This window comes from Paroedura picta, chromosome 9, assembly GCF_049243985.1.
Source record: "Paroedura picta isolate Pp20150507F chromosome 9, Ppicta_v3.0, whole genome shotgun sequence".
Taxonomy (NCBI): Eukaryota; Metazoa; Chordata; class Lepidosauria; order Squamata; family Gekkonidae; genus Paroedura; species Paroedura picta.
The window spans coordinates 84744537-84762450 of NC_135377.1; the positions used below are offsets into that span (position 1 = coordinate 84744537).

The 17914-nt window shown below is 49.8% G+C and overlaps 1 pseudogene; it reads right to left on the reverse strand.

Moving 5' to 3' along the window:
* Positions 1–570: 570 nt before the first annotated feature.
* On the reverse strand, positions 571–15840 carry LOC143844175 (large ribosomal subunit protein uL1 pseudogene; annotated as a pseudogene).
* Positions 15841–17914: the final 2074 nt, after the last annotated feature.

The window sequence follows — 17914 nt, forward strand, 5'->3', positions numbered from 1 at the left end:
TGCGTTAGATGTTGTACTATTGAGCCACAGCCCTTCCCTGAAATTGATCCTATTTAATAAGGAAGTTCAATTGATCCTATTAAATAAGGCATGCATAGCTGTTCCAGGCAGCATTTGGATTTTTACATCTTATTATCCTCGTATATAAAGGCGATTATCTGTGTTTTCTTGGCGTACCAGAATTCCCCGCAGAAGTGGCACTTCTTATAACATGTTTGTAGTCCATAATGCTCTCTATCATCGCATCCATTATGAGAAAATCAGCTTTGAAGTATCATGTTGCCGACGCATGACACCAATTGCCAAGGTTTGTTTGTTTTTTAAAGCAAGTTTTGCTCCCTGTTTTTGCAGCAGGATCAAAATACACTGTACTGTGTAGTCTGCGCTGTGTTGCATTTCTATGGGATTTTGATCAGGTTTGGGCTGAAATTTGCAGCCTTTTCTCCTTCTTTGGCAGGCTTCTCAAGTTGAAGCACTTAAATTTGTACCTGCCTGTTGTATTAGTTCCTGTGTGTGTGTGTGTGTGTGTGTGTGTCTGTTTATTCCCCCACCCCCCAAGTGCTGGCAAGCTGTTAGGAACAGACCTTTTATGGAGCATTTGATTCTACATTGAAGGAGAAAGAGCTTAGCATCATGTCGTGCAATTAGAACCTCTCAATAAAAGCAATATTGCCTTTGTTCATCACATGTGTTGTTGTTTTATAACCTAGTGAACAACAATTATATTGTCACCAGTCTAGGCGTTGGGGTTTTGCCATGGAGCTCTTGATGTACAAGGCCCACGCATCTTGCCAATTTTTCTTCAGCAGTGATAGCATGAGGTTGATGGACAGGTGAATGTTGGACACTAATTCTTCTTCAGTCGTCTTCACATGACCAACAGCCACCACCAGACATAGCACTTCTTTCATTGAAAACTTGATCTCATCAGCCTTGGCCACCATGTTCTTGTGGGTGAGAAGAGAGGGGAACTTTTCCCCTAACCTTTCTTCATATGTCTTGGTCTCCAAACCCCTCACCATCTTTGTTGCCCTCCTCTGGACACGTTCGTTTGTCAACATCCCTCTTCAACTGGGGTGCCCAAAACTGAACACAGACGCCAGATGTTACTGACCACCAACATTTGCCAGTTTGCAGCATACGAGCGTCTTGTAGCAGGACGCCTTGCAGCCTCCAAAATCTGACCGACCCTATCTGCATCTATTTGCCAGGCTGTGAGGTGGAGGAGATGGGGTTGGGGGACAGGTGACCCTCCCCATGGAGGAGGTCCTCTTGCTGGAAGAAGAAGAAGAAGAAGAAGAAGAAGAAGAAGAAGAAGAAGAAGAAGAAGAAGAAGAAGAGTTGGTTCTTATATGCCGCTTTTCCCTACCCGAAGGAGGCTCAAAGCGGCTTACAGTCGCCTTCCCATTCCTCTCCCCACAACAAACACCCTGTGGAGTGGGTGAGGCTGAGACAGCCCTGATATCACTGCCCGGTCAGAACAATTTTATCAGTGCCGTGGCGAGCCCAAGGTCACCCAGCTGGTTGCATGTGGAGGAGTGCAGAATCGAACCTGGCATGCCAGATTAGAAGTCCGCACTCCTAACCACTACACCAAACTGGCTCTCTGGAGAGGGGAATGCATTTCTTTGTGCATTTCTTTGTGCATTTCATTGTGCATTTCATTGTTCATTTCTTTGTGCATTTCATTGTGACTCTATTTTGGTTTATGAGAACAACAGGTTGGCAAAAAACCCTTTTGGAGCTTGTGGGGAACACGGCGGGGGGTGGGGTTTTCTTTCCCCATGCCTTAGGCCTGCACCTGGACTGGGCATGCATGGTGCCAATGTTCCCAGACCACGACGAACAGTAGTGGGCTCTCCATACCCTCGTCTAGGGTGGACAAGTAAGTTTGCTGCGGCAGGATTTTCTGGCCTGGTGCCTATGCCAGTACAGCCAGAATCTTTGTCCCCTTGATGACAGCGCTACTGGCTGAGGGTGGGGGCTGCCACCGGGACATGCACACCCCCCGACCTTGCTTGCCTGGTCTCGTTAACCTTTGGCCCTGGAGGTTCTATGAAGCAGCCTGGGACATCAGTTTCCACAGCTCAGTCCTGCATACTCTTCACTCAATTAACATGAGCAGTCTGGGGGGCTCTGCAAAGTGTCCTTGGGTAGTACCCATCGGGGGATTCTTTTCTGGCACGATGACCTTGCAGGGCGAGTGGGCTGCAAATTTTCAGCACTTTGATCTCTCTTCATGTGTGTCTGTGAATCCAGGCTATGGAGATCCCGGGGTCTGTGGAGGTCAGGTCTGGGAAGATGTCTCTCCTTCTGAGTAAGCCGTTCAGGGGACAGGCAGCCTTGTGTTGTGTACTCTGGCCACGGGCACACTCCGTTCCTGGAGAGGCCAGATGTTGAGGGGCTGGTTTCTCCTCTGACTGAGGCCTGGAGGAAGGAGCAGCTCAACCGGGGAGGAAGGCTGACAAGGGAGGGTTTCCAGCTGTAGCTCAAGGCCACCCATCCGAAGGCCTTGAGAGTAGCCTGTCTTTCTTCTGGAGAGCCAAGAGATGGAGGGAGTTTTTGGAGTTAGCCCCGCCCATTTCTCCCTCAGGTTTCCACTAACCTCTTGGCTACGGAGGTCTGAGAACTGCTCTTTGGGGTCAGAATTTCCCGCAGGTCATTTCGGGTTAGAATTCCTGTCACCCCCCACAACTTCCTCCTGGATGCTGTCAGGAGTTTCCTCCATGTGAGCAACATGACTTGGAGTGGTCCTCTGAAGATGAGAGGGTCAGCTGAGACAAAAGCCTCAGCTCCTGTAGTCTGCTTTCTGGCAGGAGAGGGTGCATTATCCTCTTCTTCCTCCTCTTCCTCCTCCTCCTCCTCCTCCTTGGACAATAAGCAAGCTCCTTGGCCGGCAGTTGCAGGGGAGGTTGAGGGACTGGAAGGAAGAAGGGAACTCTCTAGTGGAGGAAGAAGGTGGACTCCAAGAGGGAGGTCTCGCTCTAGCCGGTGTGGGATCATTAGCAAGCTCAGTTCTCATCCAACTCCACTCTTTTTCCAGAAAATATACAGTTCCTTCTCGAAGGAAGAAGATGTTACATATATGGAGTGAATACCCCCCCGGACGGAGCACCTGGCCGCCTGCCCCCAATTCTGAAGACCTGTTTTTCTTCTGGAGAGCCAAGAAATGGAGGGAGTTTGGGCAGTTAGCCCCACCCATTTCTCCCTCAGGTCTCCACTAATCTTTCGGGTCAGAATTTCCTGCAGGTCTTTTCGGATTAGAATTCCTCCTGGATACTTTCAGGAATATCCTCCAAATGAGCAACATGTTTTGGAGCGGTCCTCTGAAGACGAGAGGGTCGCCTGGGACAAAGGTCTCAGCTCCAGTAGTCTGCTTTCTGGCAGCAGAGAATGCATTATCCTCCTCTTCCTCCTCCTCCTCCTCCTCCTCTGCCTTACATCACAGCCAACTTCCAGGCCTCCGTTGGGAGACTCCTCTGATGAGCCTCCTTGGACAATAAGCCAGCTCCTTGGTCGGCAGCTGCAGGGGAGGTTGAGGGCCTGGAAGGAACAAGGGGAGTCTCTAGCTGAGGAAGAAGGTGGACTTCGAGAGGGAGGTCTCCCCCTAGCCGCTGTGTGATCTTGCATCATTAGAAACCTCCAATTCCACTCTTTTTCCAGAAAATATCCAATTCCTTGTAAAAGGAAAGAAGATACCGATAAATGGCATCTCTACTCCCCCGGAAGCATCAACTGGCTGCCTGCCCCCAATCTTCAACAACAACGGTAAGAGTTTCCAGCTTCCGTAGATACGCCAGGAACCCCATGCACTGGGGAGTGAATGGGCCCATTATGCTCTCTGAGCCTGAGAGCAGTTGGAATTCTAATTCTCCAAGCTGCCCACGGAGTCTGGCAACCGAGAAGTGTTTCCCGGCAGAGGGAACGAATCCCTGCCAAATTCCCCTAACTCACCCCTAAGTTCTTCTCCCCCCCTACCCCTCTTCTATCTCAGGCCAACAGCTCCTGGTTGGTCACTCCTTCTGCCTGCCCTGAGGACCTCTCCTGTCCTCAGCACAGGCCTCTCCAAGGCTCCTACCTGCCTCTGTTTGATTGGCTGCAGCGTTGCCATGGGGATGGCCAGAACCAGCCTTGCATCACAATCCGTCTAGTGGGATATCCTGCCTCCCAACACTGGTGGGGGCACTTGCACCAGTAGCCTGGAGTATCAACAATGCACATCCTACAAGCAAATGGTGAGTCCAGGTTGAAGATTTCTGAATTAAAGAATCATAGAATTAGAATCAGAGAGTTGGAAGGGACCTCATGGGACATCTAATCAACCCCCCTGCACTATGCAGGACACTCACATCCCTATCGCTCATCTACTGTAACCTGCCACCCCCTTGAATCTTCAAAGAATCAGCCTCGCTATCAGATGGCTATCCAGCCTCTGTTTAAAAATTTCCAAAGATGGAGAACCCGAGGAAGCCTATTCCACTGAGAAACTGCTCTGTCAGGAACTTCTTCTGGATGTTTAGATGGAATTTCTTTAGAATTAATGTTATCGCTTTGGTTCCAGTACATTGCTCTGGGGCAAGAGAGAAGAACTCTGCTCTATCCTTTATATGGCAGCCTTTTAAATACTTGAAGATGGTTATCAGATCCCCTCTCAGTCATCTCCGCTCCAGGCTAAACAGACCAAGCTCCCCAACTTTTCCTCATTTGTCTTGGTCTCCAAACCCCTCACCATCTTTGTTGCCTCCAAGTGAGGCTGAACCAGAGCAGAGTAAAGCAGTACCATCACCTCCCCCATCCTATATTGGCGTAGATGGTTTTTCTTACCTCAATGCAGAACTTAGACCACTTCTCAAGCCTATCAAGATCATCCTGTATTCTGATTCTATTTTCTGTTCTATTTGTTACCCCTCCCAGTTTAGTATCATCTGTAAACTTAGTAAGTATCCTCTCTAAGCCCTCATCCAAATCATGTATAAATACGTTGAACAACACAGGCCCGAGGACTGATCCCTGGGGAACTCCACTTGTCACTCTTCTCCAAGAGGATGCTGAACATGTTCCCTTTGGGTCCAATCTGTTAACCAGTTACTGATCCACCTGACAGAATTAGGATCCATACCAGCTTGTCAATAAGTGTATCAGGTGGAACCTTATCAAAAGCTTTACTGAAAAACAGATAAATATGTCTACAGCATCCTCCTGATCCAGCAAGGTAGTTACTTGAGAGCCAGTTTTCTGTAGTGGTTAGGAGTGCGGACTTCTAATCTGGCATGCCAGGTTCGATTCTGCACTCCCCCACATGCAACCAGCTGGATGACCTTGGGCTCGCCATGGCACTGATAAAACTGTTCTGACCGGGCAGTGATATCAGGGCTCTCTCAGCCTCACCCACCTCACAGGGTGTCTGTTGTGGGGAGAGGAATGGGAAGGCGACTGTAAGCCGCTTTGAGCCTCCTTCGGGTAGGGAAAAGCGGCATATAAGAACCAACTCTTCTTCTTCTTCTTCTTCTTCTTCAAAAATGGAAATAAGGTTGGTCTGACATGACTTATTTTTGCGAACCCCGTGCTGTGCCATAGAAATCACAGCTCTCTGTTCCAGCTGTTCAAGGGCCGAGGGAGCCCTGTGGGTTTGAAGTTTTCTCTCTTGTGAGGAAACAAAAATGTGAGTCCCACAGCACCGGCTGAGGACTGAAAGAGCAGACAGGCTTAGCCTGACAGGCTTAGAGCCAATGGACACCAGCAGCCAAAGACCCACATGGTCTCCCTGTAGAGATGACCTCTCAAGAGCCCACCTGGCCAGGCCCTAGGAAAGCAGCCAGAACTTCCCCTGGAGGAGAACAGGGTGTGCCCAGGAAACCCCAAAGGGTTCTCTTTCCACCTCCCTCATGAGCAGGACACCAGGGAAGGGGTATGCCCCAAATGAAAGGACATCTGGGGTACGGAGCTGGCAAAAGCCACACACTCCCTCTGAGGCCCTAACTCAGCCTGAGGTCCTCCCGCTGCCCCACAGGGGCTTAGCACCAAGAACGGGATGTAACAAGGACCTGTATGGACTGCTGAGATTTCTGCATTGCAAAAGGCAGAGGGTTGGGGCCACTTGAGTTGCTTGACTGTGCCCAAGGGAAGAGCCCTTGGAAGAGCTTGGGGGGCTAATTTTCTCCCGTGACCCCGCTCATTTTGCTGTTCTTTTTATTTTCCAGAGGCGGCCAGTAAGAGCAGCCCTGCACGGCTGGAGGTTTGGGGTGTGAGCTGCGTGAAGCTGGCGGGGACGGGGAAGGCGGGCCCTGGCTCAAAGCCGGTCTGCTACCCGCCTTCCATCCGTGAGCCAGGGCCCCCCGCCTCCCCCCCAGCAGCAGCCACACCCCATGGAAGACCTGCCCTCTTCCCCCCATTGGACAACACCGCCCTGGTGGCTCGCCACCAGGGCCTGCGGGGGAAGAGCGGCCCCCTCCAGCCGCGTCAGGGAGCTCCGCTTCCGGGGAGGAGAAGGTGGTAGGCAGGCAGAGGTAAGTTCTTTCAGCTGGGAGAGTGGGTGGTGGGGAGAGGTGTGGGCAACATGGGAAGGGCTGGGGGTGGGGCAGTGGACAAGTCACTCATTCTTCCATTCAGGGGTTCAGCAGTCCCAGAAGGCCGGACCAAGAACAACGGACGGAAAGGGAACCCAGAGGTTTTGCCTTAGCATCTGGAAGACATAAGGACGTTCGGGCTTCCTCGGGAGGGGATGGGGAGGTGCTACATTTTGTTGCAACTACTCCAGCAAGGAGTTTGCTATGCCCCGTCCGGTTTCCTGCCAAGGTCCTGCTGCTCCACGGGGGCTTAGCAATAGGAAGGGACTCTGACAAGGCCCCATAGGGACTGCTGAGATTTCTGCACCCAAAAGGCAGAGGGTTGAGGCCGCTCGGGGATTCTGACTGTGCCCAAGAGAAGAGCCCCTGGGAGAGCTTGGGAGGCTCATTTTCCCCCAGTGACCCTGTTCCTGTTTTTAATTTCCAGAGGCACCCAGGAAGACCAAGGAGGGAAGGCAAGACCTCCGCTCTTCCCCCAGCAAAGAACATCTGCCTGGTGTGATGACACCAGGGCCTGCGGGGGAAGAGCGGCCCCCTCCAGCCGCGTCAGGGAGCTCCGCTTCCGGGGAGGAGAAGGTGGTAGGCGGGAGGAGGTAAGTACTTTCAGCGGGGAGAGTGGATGGTGGGGACGGGAGTGGGCAACATGGGAAGTGCTGGGGGTGGGGCAGTGGCCAAGTCACCCATCCTTAGCCCAGTCCGGTTTCTGTCCCATGCGTGGCGTCTTAAAGAGCCCTTTTCCATGGCAGATGGCCCCAGGGGAACCAAGCAGCCTCCCTTCTCTCCTAGGGATGGGTTTTCAGCACTTCTTCTTTCATGTCCTAAGCCAGATTTGGTCTTTGGCCATCAACCCAAACTTGAGCATTCCTGTCATAGGGCTCAGGACTGATGTGACCTCTGGAGGATTGGGAAACCAGTTGAACCTAGCACAGTGCACCGTCACACAGTTAATCCTGTCAAATTCGTAAACTGTGGGAACCCTTTGGAAGTGGTTTGTGATGATGTAGCCTTGGCCTTCTACACACCTCTGGAAAAGACAAAGAAGGCAGTTGAGTGAACATCTAATGAAGTGAGCAGGATTCCAGAGTGACGCCAGATGTTCCTGACCACTCCACCAACATTTGCCAGTTTGCAGCATACGAGGGTCTTGTAGCAGGACGCCTTGCAGCCTCCAAAATCGGACCGACCCTATCTGCATCTAGTGGCCTATTTGCCAGGCTATGAGGTGGAGGAGATGGGGTTGGGCGACAGGTGACCCTCCCCATGGAGGAGGTCCTCTTGCTGGAGAGCGGAATGTACCTTCCTCGAGCAAAGCAAAAAAGAGATGGGAACCAAGTTTTTGGAGTTCAAAAGGGCATTATTGCTATGCAATCTGGATTGGTCTTTGGTTTTCCTGCAATGTGAATTGCGGATAATTGAGCCCCATTAGTAATAGCCCGCTTCCCAATTCTGGTAGCTTCCTGACACAACGTGGTGGACCTTGTGCCTCCCTGTTTCCTTGTGTGACATCCTGAAGCTATGTTGTCTGAAGTAATCTTCACACGTTTTCCTTTCAGAATGAACAGGAAAGAAAAGCATTCCTTCTATAATGTCAATGTCTGGTTTCAAACTTGGACCAATCGCCACTGGCTGAAAGGTGCAAGCAGTGTACCATAGCTGCACCGGTCTCATATGCAGTCTGGCCTAAGGTGTTACTGCTATTGTAAAGACCATATGTCCATTAACCTCTGAATATCAATTACCAAATTACTGCTCCTTTGGGTTAAGGAGAGCAACGCAAATCTAGAAGAGGGTAGAAAATCCATTATTCTGTCCAAATCAAGGAATACTAATATGAACTCTAAATAACATGTAGGAATGAGGTGTGTACAAGGGGAACAGATGGCCTGCACCACAATAAATACATTATTTTGGCTGTCACAGGGAGATTGGCAGCAGCAGTTCATGCAGTCCCTGGCACACCAACACGGCACACCCATGTCAGCCACTAGGAAGAGCCCCATGGAGCTCCTTCCAGCAGTGGTTCTCAACCTGGGGGTCGGGACCACTTTGGGGGGCTAACGACACTTTCACAGGGGTCACTGCAGGGTAAGCATCCACACAACAGCCTTGCAGGGTACAATCATAGAATCATAGAGTTGGAAAGGACCTCATGGATCATCTAGTCCCACCCCCTGCACTATGCTGGACACTCAGAACCCTATCGCTCATCCACTGTAACCTGCCACCCCCTTGAGCTTTCACAGAATCAGCCTCTCTGTCAGGTGGATATCCAACCTCTGTTTAAAAATTTCCAAAGATGGAGAACCCACCACCTCCCGTGTTACCCAGATTGCTGGTGAATCATAAATGTAGCAAGGGGCATGGATCGTTACTATAAATTTTTACAGGGTCCTTTCCTTGGAAGAAACCCTTCTTAAATGAAGAAGACAATTAAGCTTACAGTCAGGGGATTTATTTGGGGAAAATAATGGGGTACACTCCAAACACACACATAAACAAAAACATACATACACTAAGTTCTACAGGGGGACAAGTTATGCTAAATTCTGCAGTGGGACAAGTTCAGGATACTGCACTTTTCTTGGATCCAAGCATCCAAGACACAGGGTTGACGACATCTGGGGATGGACAGGATGCCGGGTGTGGAGGGACAACACACACACACATACTTGGAGTGTGCGCAAGGCTTGATATTGGAATTCCCGGACCAGCCCCAGTGACTGCCCACTAAGAGGTCCATGATTGATGATTGGTCTCTGATATTATGAGTATCTGATAGGTGAGTTTGAACTGTGAGGTCACTAGAGTGGGAGGTGTGGAGTAATCTCATCAAGTAGAACAATACCTTGGCCGGGTGTAATGTGTTGCTAAACAGCAGCGAAGACTAATCTGCAGGCGCCTTCGAGGAAGCAGAGGAGCCGGTGGGAAAGAGGACGCTGTGCTGGAGGGAGGCCAGAGTTGCCCAGGAAGGGCGTGGCGCTGGCAGGGACATGGGGTGAGGAGGCGTGGGCTTAGCGCCTTAAAAGTCGCCACGTGCCAGGAGCCCAGCGTCACTTGCCAGAACGCCACGAGAACAGCTTGGCTGCTCACGGCGGCAGAAGACGTGGGGCGAGTTGAGAGGGCCGTGGGACTTTGCAGGGCGAGCGACGAGACTGAGAAGTGAGCGGTGAGGCTGCCTTTTGGGCACCGAAACTGCGGAGTGGCTCACCTAGTCCTCTGGCCCTGGGACCTGCAGTGGGCAGACAGATGGTTTGCGGAGCGGAGGGAGGGGACCACTGTGAGCCGGCTGGATTCCTTGGAACAAAGCTTGCCGCAGCTTGAGCCCCACGCTGTGCACCAGTGATCGAAAATTAAGGGTCTTGGATTGCCCTGCCGGGTCAAGCCACCACCCCCCTACCTCCAAACTGGAGTTAGGGGAGGGAAAACACCCGCGTGGTGCCAGGTTATGCCACATGGGGGGGGGGTGCTGAGGGTTTCCAGTCTCCTCTGGCTCTGGGAAGGGCTAAGTAGGCTCCAGTCCGATGGACAGGGGAGAATTACAGAGTAAGAAGAGCTATTTCAGGACAGGAGCAGAAGGCAGGGAGTCCCGCATATCCCAGGCCCTGATGGTTGGGCGAAGGATCCAGTTGGCACGGAGTTGGTTAGCAGCAGTGGGAGGGGCAAGCAGTGAGTCAACGTTGCACGGGTCCCTGCATCAGCACTTGCAGGATGGGTCCGGAGCCATTTGGGACTAGGCGAGGTGGGTTGTGCCTCTCCTATCTCAGTTTTGGAATTGGCAAGTGTCCAGCACCTCCCTCCCCCTAGTGGGTTTCATGCTAATGTGGAAGAAAATGAGTTGGTTTTATATGCCGCTTTTCTCTGCCCGAGGGAGTCTCATGGCGGCTTGCAGTCGCCTTCTCTTTACTCTCCTCCCCATGAGGGGGGGGGAGGCTGAGGGAAACCTGATGTTACTGAAGAAGAAGAAGAAGAATGGGTTCTTATATGCTGCTTTTCTCTACCCGAAGGAGTCTTGAGGCAGCTTGCATGTACCTCCCCTTCCTCTTCCTACAACAGACCCCCTGTGAGGGAGGTGAGGCTGAGAGATCCCTGAGATTACAGAAGAAGAAGAAGGGTTGGTTCTTATATGCCACTTTTCTCTCCCCGAAGGAGTCTCGGGGCGGCTTGCAGTCGCCTTCTCTTTCCTCTCCTCACAGCGGATACCCAGAGAGGTGGGTGAGGTTTGGGGGCACTTGCAAGGCAGCCCAGGGTGCACTGTGGAAGCCAGATGGGGGCTACCCTCACAGCAGACTCAGGAAAGCGTGATCCTGGCCAGATAATGCTACATGTTGTCCAGAGGGGTACACGAGGCAGAGTTTCCATCTGGGCATTGGCGTAAGGTGACAAGATTGGGGGGGGGGGGAATATAGTGGGGCACTGGGGGCAAGGGGGAGCTGCGGGGGGGGGGGGTGGCTCCTGCTCAGTGGGGCCAGGTGGGACAGCAAGACTCCTTCTCGGTAGCGCAGGGCAGTGCGGGGAGAAGCGAAGCAGCCAGCCCTGAGCCGGAGGCAGTGGCGGTGGAGGAGCCACGCAGCGGACCAGCCCGGATGGGGCCGGCAGCTGCCTCAGCCCCGCCCAGGGCAGCCAGGTGGAGCGGGTGGCCGGATCGTGAAGCGGGCGGCCGGGAAGCTGCCCCGGCCCGCCCAAGGCAGCCGGATCGTGGAGCGCACAGCCGGACAGCTGCCTCGGCCTGCCCAGGACAGCCGGATGGAGCAGGCGGCCGGGCAGGTCTGCCCTATCCGACTGCCTCCGGGAATACCGGGGTGGGGCCGAGGCGGCTGCCCTGAGCGGGGCCAAGGAAGCTGCATGTTTTGTTCAGTCCTAAGCCTAGGATTCAAGGAATCTGCTGCATCAGGGACTCAGAAGCCAGGAAAGCATCATACTTTTTGGCCAATGTCTTCACTAGCGTATTGTTCTTAATGAGTTTCTTTGAAGCCTCTATGTCCATGTGAAGGATGTCCACTGCTCTGGCTTCATCACAGTGCTGCTGATCCCTTAGCACACAGACTGAGAATGTAGGCCATGGAGCAAACAGTTCTGGAAAATGGCTTGTCCTTTTGCGGGTCAGTTTTTCAAACTAATCTGCAATTCCACAGACTCCCAAGTACTCGCGTGGCTTTGCCAGACTCCCTTGAAGGACTTCCTTCACTGCTTCATACAGTGTGTCACAGGATACTTTGCTGCTGATCTTGGCGTCTCAGCAGGGGTCGGAAAACTTCATCACATGTGTTTTGATTGGAATTATCTTCCAAGATTCCAAGAATCTTCCAAGATTCTTCCAAGATTCAGGCAATGAATGAAATCCTATGCCATATTTTATATTTTTTGTGAATGTCATATATTCCAGCTTTTGCCATTTGCTGTTTCTGTCTCCTTTTCATCCTGGATAATTGATGACCTTGGGTGTGAATTGTAGCTGGTTTAGGGATGCAAAGCTGATTGAAGTGTGGGAATGTGATCCCTATCCTTGACTTTGGAGCAGGAGGCTAAGGCGGGACAATGGTTCCTAGGTGCTTAGTCTTAGCAATGGTTTAGAGATATCGGCATTGTTGTATCTTGAATAAAGAGATTTTCTTCAACCAAGTTAGGTTATTGAGAGCAATGGACTGAACTCTCACTGTGGGTAAAGTGCTGTCTAGTTTCAGCTGGCTGATGGGGACCCCAGTGATAAGCAGAGGTGTTTAGCCACCTTCTTCCTCTGCAGAGTCTTTCCTGATGGTCTCCCTTCCGAGTATCAACCCTGCTTAACTTCTGAGATTGGACAAGACTGGGCTAGATCGTGCTGCCTTCTCTCTCCAAGATTTTATGGGGCTCATGGTAATCTGAGTGTCAAACTATGGCCATTTTATGGTGACACATCATGCGGTGTTCAAGGCAAGAGACATTGTCAGATGGTTTGCCACTGCTGGCCTCCATATAGCAACTCTAGACTTCTTTGGTGGCCTCCCCTCAATGCTCTTAACAGGGCTGACCCTTTTTAGCTTCTGGAATCTGATCAGGCAAAACCTGTGATCCTTGCAGTAAGAATGTTTGTGTGGTAGGTATGCCACCTTCCAGGTGAGACCTGGTAATTCTCTGGAATTACAGTTCATCTTCAGACCTGGAGAACATGGATGCTTTGAAGGGTGGACTCTTTTCCAATGTTCCCTCTGAAGTCTCTGTCCTCCCCAGGCTTCATCTCCCAATCCCCTTGATCTCCCATCCTCCACAAATGTCTAGTTGACACCTGGAAATGCTATTATACTGAGGAAAGGTTATGAACCCAAGGTCATGCCTTGAGCTCCATGACTGAGTGGAGATTTGATTTCCAAGCCTCCTGAGGCTTCCTGCCCATCAGAGCTCAAAGAAGTCTATATTTGTGTGAGCCCATTTTATTGCCACAGTTGCTCCATATGCTACATTGGGCTGAGACAGAATTCATGGTCAACTGAACCATCTGAAGCAGAGTTACACCTTCCTAAGCCCATTCATTCATTCATTCAACACCCTCCCTTGTGGCTCAGGGTGGTTTAAATTGAAACTTTCATAATGTAGTACATTGTAACATTTTGATTGGAATACATATAATTTTCTTAACAGTAAGAACAATTAACAGTAAGAACTCCTAACACAATGTAATATAGGGTATGGAGATTGTTGCTCTAGTTTGGCATTCAACAGTGAATATTTTATTCAGGTTTGCTGCACTGTGGCTTTTGTTCTTCTTTTGTGGGTGCAGTTTGATGACAGGAGGGGTCTTGGGCTCTGGTTGGTAGCAGTTTCATTTGCTTTAGCTGAAAACCCGGGTAAAACTTTAGTGAGTATAATTGGTTTGTCCATTCTGCTTTGTTTATTACCTTGCAATTGCCTTTGGGGCCCCTGGCATCTCCTGGGTAGAGTTAAAGTGTCAGGCACTTATCTGAATGCAAAAGTTGGATTATTATGATCTGCATGCATTCCAAAAACTGTGTTGGGAAACAGCATGTGGAGTAGCCTTGAATGGAACAGTGGACTTTGTGGAGGGGAGGGTCATCTGTAGGACATAATATCATAAAGCCCACCCTCCAAACCACCCCTTTTATCTAGGGAACTGATCTTAGCCATCTGGAGATTAATTGTAAGAGTGGGACATCTCCTAATGCCATCTAGATCTTGGCAGCCTAAACCATATTGAGTTTCTCCCTATAAAAATTCTGGGATGGGCTTGATTTATATTCAGGTCATGTTGTGGCAGAAGACCTTGAGCCAGAAAACCTTGGCCAGATCTGCACTGGGCTTCTTATTCCTGGTCATACCAAGTTAAAAAAAAATTATCTACACCTTATTCCATTTCCTTTCTGATATTTAGCACTTTATATTTTCCCTCTGTAATGTCTATGATTGATCCACGGTGACACTATCTTTCCCCCCGCAATATCCAGGACTGGATTTAACTTGCTACATTTGAGAAAACCATGCCCAAACCCCCAGTATTAAGTGTAGATGCTCTGTGTTTTTCCAGGTTAACTCCTTCCCCCTCCCCCAAACCTCCAACACTAAATTAGTAAAACAGTCTGTTGCTGATTGGTCAGGGCATCAGTTCAAAGACTGCCTGGTTCCTGATTGGCATTCCCTTGCTAGACTTATTTTTGCCCTCATTTCTAAAGTGACTGTTCTCCAAGCCCACATTTCTGTGTGCCAAGATTTGCCTTTTGGATTGTCTTTTCTCCACTCATCCCCCCCCCCCACTTGCTCAGGAAAAGAAAAATTAGCCTCATGATCCAACTTCTCTCCCCTACCCTCTTGCTTTGGCTGTACAGGAGACAAACGGCAGGGAATAAACCCCTCTCCAGCTTTGTGCTCCTTCAGTGCTGGCTGGAGCTTTATGACCAGCACTCTCTTCCCCCTTCTGAGTTTTCCCAATCAAACTGGAAGGAGAGAGCAGCCACACAATTAAGTGTAGAATGCAACATCTGTTTCAATTTGGGTGAAAAAAAGATGGAAGATCCGGGTTCAGATTGATCTGGATTCAGCAGAATCAACAACAGGAAAAAAAAAGTGATTGCAGAACCAGCCATTGTCATGAACAGAACAATATCATGGATACATTGAACATTCTATTGTGCATATCCCTCTCTTTTTCAGGGACGCATACATAGTCCCCCACCCCCCTTTTAGGAAAGTATTAATGACTCCTCTCAATTTCATCCTTTGAGCTCACTCCCCCTTGGGGGCTGCCCATGTTTATCCTTCAATAGTAGTGCAAAGACCTGTCAAACTTCAGCCTGTGCTCAGCACACCAAGCCTTGGCTAACATTTCTGACTGAAGAGTAGCTATTCTCTTATGAAGGATTTTCAGAGGGAGATTCTAAAGAGAGTCTGCTGAATTGCAGCTGGTAGTGAAGCTCAATACAATAGATTCTCCTGGACTGAATCAAGATCTAGGTTTCCTATTTCATTGACAACGCTGATTTCTCCATGCCTACTACCCCACTGCATATTATACGTAATCCAACCACACCTTCTATTGTCATTCATCTGCAGTTGTCATTTGCTTTCTAACATCACTCACCATGTGAAATCATGCCCCTTTCCAATATGTAGGGCAGATGGTCTTACTTTCTAGCTGTATCTGAAGAACTGAGCGGTGACACAAATGTCTTAGTCCTTACGTGCTGCTGGACTCTTGCTATCCCCTACAGCTACAGACAGACTAACATGTCCTCTGAGTTGTTCACCAACTTCCTCTTGACCTTCCAAAACATTCACCTGAATGGAAACGAGTTCTTCTGCCATTTCCATTTGGAAACAGCAACTCAGCTCTTTACAGCAAGACCGTTTCTTTGAAGATATTATCAGAATATACTCACTTGATGGGAATGGTAACAGTCCCTCAGGCACAGGATGTCTCCCACCCCCAGAGTTGTCCCTTTGAGACCCATCCAGCTCTCTGGGGTTTAAATCAACACCATCTTCTTTTGGTTTTATTATAAGCAGCTGTTGCCTTCCTTTTAATAATCTGGTGGGTCGCTAAGGAGCCTCAGGGTCCCTACCATCTGACATCCGCACTCGCTTCTAAATATACACCTGTGCATCGTGCTGTCTTGGGGCAACAGTGCAGCCATGGGAATCCCATTTCCTTTGGCACAGTTGTGCTTTCATCTTTTGCCTTAGAACCTAGCTTTAATTCCTGCAGTTTCGGAGTACTTGTTTATTTGCGTTTACCCTGTGTTTTGACAGAACAGTCAATTTCTATCACTGTGCACACCTCTGGTTCCATTATCGGTGGCCGAGCTTCCTTTCCATGAGGCTGTATGCTGAAATCAGCAGATGGCCAACAGCTAACCAATTCCTAAATGCATTGGCTGAAATCCACCTCCTCCCGGCTGCACTGGAGTGTTTGTTCTCAAGTTACCTCACATAAATAATTCTGCAAAAAAGGAGCACCAAGCTGCTTAAATGACTAAAACAGGTTTATTAAGAAGAGAAACAAACTTTGGATTGAAAAGGAGAGGAGAGACAGACCTAACTATTATGTCCAGTCATTCTTCTGTTCTGTTTGCAAGCAGGAAGGAAGTGTGCTCAGTGGAGCAGGAAGTCTCCAGTGGAACCAATCAGGATACAGGAAGAGACTATTTGAAGAATATCAGGACGTTCCTAAGCTAACTAAGCTAAATGCACACCTCTTCCAATATCCCCAGCAGGATACTCTGCAGATTCTGTTCAGTCATGCACATTGCATGGAGATTGTTACCAAATACATGTCAGGAGATATGTGTGTGGGGAATAGCCAGTGAGAGATGGGTAACAAGTGGAGAATCTGATTGCCTATGTTATATGAGGTAATTGTCCCCTTAAGATCCCAAGCAGGCAACATGTATCAAATGAAATAATAATCAAGCTTTATGATAAACAATTGAGCCTCTTGTGGCGCAGAGTGGTAAGGCAGCCGCCTGACAGCTTTGCCCATAAGGCTGGGAGTTCAATCCCAGCAGCCGGCTCAAGGTTGACTCAGCCTTCCATCCTTCCGAGGTCGGTAAAATGAGTACCCAGCTTGCTGGGGGGTAAACGGTAATGACTGGGGAAGGCACTGGCAAACCACCCCGTATTGAGTCTGCCAAGAAAACGCTAGAGGGCGTCACCCCAAGGGTCAGACATGACTCGGTGCTTGCACAGGGGATACCTTTACCTTTACCTTTATGATAAACAAAGAGCAAATAAAATGGGCTTTAGACTAACATAGAACAGAGGAATGCAGAAGGTCAGGGAAATGGGTCAGTGGGAAGTATATTTACCAATCTAGGCTTGAAGCGAAGAGGTGGAAATAGAGACAGGATGACATAAACAACCAGAGATGCGACCCTGCTGACTTGGATGGATCCAAGGAGTCTAGCGTGGTAATTTGGCTTGTCAACAAGGGGATTATTATACCCTGTTGAGGGGTAGTATGTACTGGAAGCAGCACATGCATAGAATGGGCTGGCCCGGAACCAAGACAAAAGGATCATGGCTCTAGATGGGCAAGCTGATGACTCAGAAGGGGCAGTAATTCCTAGGAGAAAGGGGGGCATTTGAGCACCATGGGAATCTTCCAAGGGCTCCTAGAGGCTATCTAAATGGGGGAGATCGCCCTTTGACAGAGAGGCAAGGGTGAGTCATGAGTAGAATACATGAAGCTAAGTCAGGAAGCAATTAGGTAAAATGACTGTTGACCACTGAAAAGGGAAGCAAAGTTACCCTGTCAAGCAGAGTATCGATCAATCTTTACTGCAGATGCCCAGGCTACACCAGTTGCTATGTCAGACTGAAGCATATGAGATGGTGGGCTGGCCAGGCAAGGGGTCTGGCTCGCCTAAGCCTTGATTGAGTGTGGACACCATAGGTAGTTGGGCACAGAGTACCAGTCCGACGAGGGGTTATGCCACCACTAGCAACAAGTCCTGCGTGCACTTCCCTTCTAAAAGGATACGGACAGAATGGTGCAGGTGCGGAAGAGAGCAATAAAGATGATTTATAAAGGAAGTGGGGGTGGGGGTGACATAATTACTCATAGTGTTTGAAAGGCAGTCCCGTAGAGCAGGGGTAGTCAACCTGTGGTCCTTCAGATGTCAATGGACTACAATTCCCATGAGCCCCTGCCTGAATTTGCTGGCAGGGGCTCATGGGAATTGTAGTCCATGAACATCTGGAGGACCACAGGTTGACTACCCCTGCCTTAGAAGAGGACAGGGAGCGGTTCCTGTTGGCTGTAGAGCAGAGGAGTCACAATAACTGGGTTTAAAATATGGGTGGAAAGGACACAGCTGGATATTAGGTGGGGATGTACAGTCAGATGATCCAACATTTCTATCTGA